This window comes from Furipterus horrens, unplaced genomic scaffold, assembly GCF_987537825.1.
Source record: "Furipterus horrens unplaced genomic scaffold, mFurHor1.1.pri manual_scaffold_6, whole genome shotgun sequence".
NCBI classification, from domain to species: Eukaryota; Metazoa; Chordata; class Mammalia; order Chiroptera; family Furipteridae; genus Furipterus; species Furipterus horrens.
In genome coordinates this window covers 62,558,887-62,563,214 of record NW_028327176.1, presented here as the reverse complement: position 1 = coordinate 62,563,214, position 4,328 = coordinate 62,558,887, and the positions used below count along the sequence as shown (strand labels likewise).

Below are 4,328 nucleotides of genomic sequence, written 5' to 3'. Positions count from 1 at the left end.
TACAATATACAGATGATGTATTATAGAATTGTACACCTGAATCCTATATACTTTTATTAATCAATAAATTTAATAAAATAAAATAATAAAATGTGAAAAAATTTTAAAACTATATTATTTCATAAAGAAATTCTGTAAGGCAGGTCTCTAAGCTCCATAAGCGGCATTTTATGTGTTTGAGCAATCCTGTGCAACAATACCATAGGCCTTTCTGAAGATGTAATCATTAAAAAAGTGCATTGTCACTGTGGATGTGATTTTGTCCTGAAGCCCTTTCTTAATCTAAAAATAATTTTCTAACAGGAGAAGCTGAAAATAAAAAATAATTTATTTTTTAGCTTTGCGCAGTGGCAGTATCGTAGCCAATGAGGTTTATCCGAGGCGCGATTATTGCTAATTGAAAAAATAATTTATTTTCAAACCCAGGAAGTCTTGACTTAGATATTGAGCAGTGTCCTTTAGATTGCTCTGTCCTCTTCTTTGAGTATAGGTAATGTAAAGCCAGATGGTACTTTAAATATTCTGATGTGAAATCTTTTAAGGTTAATCATCCATTCTCCATTCTAAATGATACATTTTCCATTATCACATGATTGTTGGAAACAGTGTTGACAAACCTTTTATGGCTACATAACAAGGGTCTCTTTCTTTCCCTATGCCCTCACTGACACTCCTTGAGGATTAATAGTGTTCTCTAAGCTCTGACAGGTCTCCCACCCCACCCCTGACTTGTTTCAAAGACAACGCCACATATCTTGAGGGGTTTTTTTTTTCCATAGAAATCTTTTTTTTTTCCACCAGCTACCAAAATCCCTTGGTTCATTATTGCTGTAAAACAAACAATCTTACAACTGGATTTCTTAAATAACAACAATAATTATTTTACTACCAAATCATCAACTTGACCAAGGCTCTATGAAAATGAATTTCTGCTATCCAACTGGACCTGGAGATCCCCACGATGGGTATGATAGTGCTGGCTGTCACCTGAGAGTTCAGACAGGGCTGTGGATGAGAGCATTAGTTCTTTATGTCAGCCTCTCAATGGGTTACTTGAACTATTGGGATTCTAAGAGTGAACTACCTAACAGAACTAAGAAGAAATTAATAGTGCTTATATGCCCTAGTTTCAAAAATTACATATTATTTCCTTTATTTTAATGTATGAGTATATATGTTTATATCTGTTTATATGTTTAATTTTAAGATTTTACCTACAAGAGTAACAAAAAAATTATTGAAAGAAAAGGGAATACAAAAATCAACATAAAACAAAACATGCAAACCAAGCACACACACACAAATCACTCATTTCACTTATTAATACCGAAGCCTTAATAAAATACACAGCTATCCCATCTATGATAATTTTCTTTAGGATTTAAGATGACTTTATTTCACAACAACCTTAATCTCATAATACTGTATTAAATAAATATCCTATGTAACAGAATTTGGAGGTTGCCAAAGAACCTGAGTATTTAGCTGAAAGAATTGCAAGCCAGCCTCTCACTGCTATATACATTCAAGATTTTAGTTCAATGTGTACTTCTGGGAAGAACAGACTAATTTTCTTTTCTAATTTAGCAATTTAATATAAAAATGTATTGAAATTAAGAATAGCCTCTTGGGCAAAGGCTGAATTGAGAATACTGAAGTCTTCCTTGTGAAGTTCAACTCCATTAATTATGTTTAAAGGACTGACAAAGGCCAATTTAACAGAAGAAATAATAGGGGCTTCTTCCATGAGAAATGATTTGGTATTGCTTTGCTCATCTGAACTCTTTGGGGGAAAAGACTGCAAGTGTGAATGCAGAAAGAATAGAACTATTAACATTTGCAACAATTTGAGCCAAATAATTTTTCTTGCTGGATATTTGAACTGACAGTGGTAATAAATGAAGTAAAATTCTCTGTGAATCCTCAGAGAGCACTGTAGCCAAAGTGAATCAGCAAAGACCTTGAAATGTGGCCATTGAGGTAGTGTGAAGGACACCAGAAGTAAGAGAGATTTCGGGGGCCATGCACTATAAGGAAAATAGATCTAAGTGGGACAAATGTAACAGAAAAACAATAAAAAATAAAATTAAAAATATTACAATAAAAAAGAAAATAGATCTTAAGTAATTAGTACAGAATAGTCACTAAACAAACAAACAAAGAGAACTACAACTAACAATACTAACAAAAACCACTGGTGAGAGAGAATAATCTGAATTCAAGATTTGCCATATTATTAACATATCCAGTTTTCAACAGCAACAACAACAAATTTTTATTTGAACCAGTGATACCACTGTTAGGATTATACCCAAAAAATCCTAAAACTCTAATTCAAAAGAACTTATGCACCCTTATGTTCATAGCAGCACTGTTTACAATAGCTAAATGCTGGTAACAGCCTAAGTGCCCATCTGTAGAGGAGTGGATTAAAAAACTGAGGTACATTTACACAATGGAATACTATGCAGCAGAAAGAAAGAAGGAACTCCTGCCATTTGCGACAACACGGATGGAACTAGAGAGAAGTATGCTTAATGAAATAAGCCAGGCAAAGAAAGAAAAATACCATATGATATCACCTAATACAGGAAACTAAGGAATACCACAAACAAATGAACTAAATAGAACAAGGAACATAATAACAGGTATTAGGGGAGAAGGGAGAGGGAGAGAAGGGGGACAAGTAAAGGAAGGGTTTAGTCAAAGAACATGTATAAATGACTCACGAATATGGACAACGGAGGGGGATATGATTGTGGGAAAAGGGGTGGGCTGGGTAGGGGGAGCAACAGGGGGAAAATGGGACAACTCTAATTGAAAAACAAAATAAAAATTCTATAAAAAAAATTTTTTTTGAGACATTCAAAGAACCAAAAATGTATGGCTCATACAATGGGAAAAAAGTAATCAGTAGAAAGTGATCCTTAGGAAGCCAAGCTATTGTACTTTGTGGACAAAAATAAAAAATAGAATAACTATTTTATATATGTTAAAAGAGAGCAAAAAAACCATGTTTGAAGATTGATGAAAAATATAAGAATGATGTCTCAAAAATTAAAGAATATAGAAAATGAGAGAGAAATTATACAAAAGAATCAATTAGAAAATCTGAGTTGAGAAGTTTAATAACTGAAAATTTAAAAAAAAAATGTACTAGAGGCCTGGACAGCACATTTGAGCTGGCAGAGAAAGAATGAGAAAAATTAAAGAAGGGTCAATTGAAAGCATCCAGTCTGAGGACCAGGAAACAAAAAGGAGGAAGAAAAAAAATGCAGAGATTCAGAGACCTGTGGATCATTAAATATACCAACATACACATAATGGGAGTCCCAGAGGGACAGGAGAGATATGAAGTATCAAAAAGAACACTGAAGAAATATTGGTTGAAAGCCTGCCAAATGTGATGAAAAATTATGACCTACACATCTAAGAAGCTCAACAATTTACAAGAAGTATAAATTCAAAGTGAGCAATATACAGATATGTCAGAATCTGTTAAAAGACAAAATCTTGAAAACAGTAAGAGAATCTAAATATTTACAAGGAAGGGAGAAAGAAAGAAAGAAAGAAAGAAAGAAAGAAAGAAAGAAAGAAGAGAGAGAGAAAGAAAGAGAGAAAGGAAGAGAGAAAGAAGGAGAGAGAGAGAATTTCTCAGAAACAAAACAATACAGATATACACAAGGGAGTACTTGAGGCTGTAGTAAAAGGATACTAGGGAGTAACCTGAATCCACATAAGAAAATAGAGAGCCAATAAAGCTAACTACCTAAATAAATATACAAGGCAGAATAAATTTACTTTTTTTGCTTATAATTTCTAATTATTTTTCTGCTTTAAAAGACAACTAAAGAATGCAATAAAACTAACACCAAGTTGTTGGGCACACAATGTATAAAAATCAAACTTGTGTAACAATAACAGCAAAAATGAGGGCACAGGTAAGGGAACTCTAGAGAAGCAGAATTTTAAAATATAATATTGAAAATAGGTTGGTATTTATCTGGACTAGGTTGTTATATATTAATGTATTAATAGTAATCCTCAGAACAACCATTAAGAAATTAACTTAAAATATAGAGTAAAATAAATTAGAAGGGAATTAAAATGGGACATTAGCAGATAATTATTTAATGCAAAAGAATATGGTAATTAATAAAAGAATACATAAGACATATAGAAAACAATAGCAAAATGAAAGATTAAGTCCTGTCTTCACAATAATCAGATTAAATTTTAAAGATTAAAATCTCTAAAAGGCAGAGATTGGCAGAATGGATTTTTTTTTTTAAGTATTCAACTATGTGTTGTATACAAGTAACACACTT

General features: G+C 32.4%; 1 pseudogene; it reads left to right on the top strand.

The window, feature by feature from the left end:
- The first annotated feature begins 336 nt into the window (after nt 1–336).
- Nucleotides 337–451, top strand: LOC150006313 (U4 spliceosomal RNA; annotated as a pseudogene).
- Nucleotides 452–4,328: the final 3,877 nt, after the last annotated feature.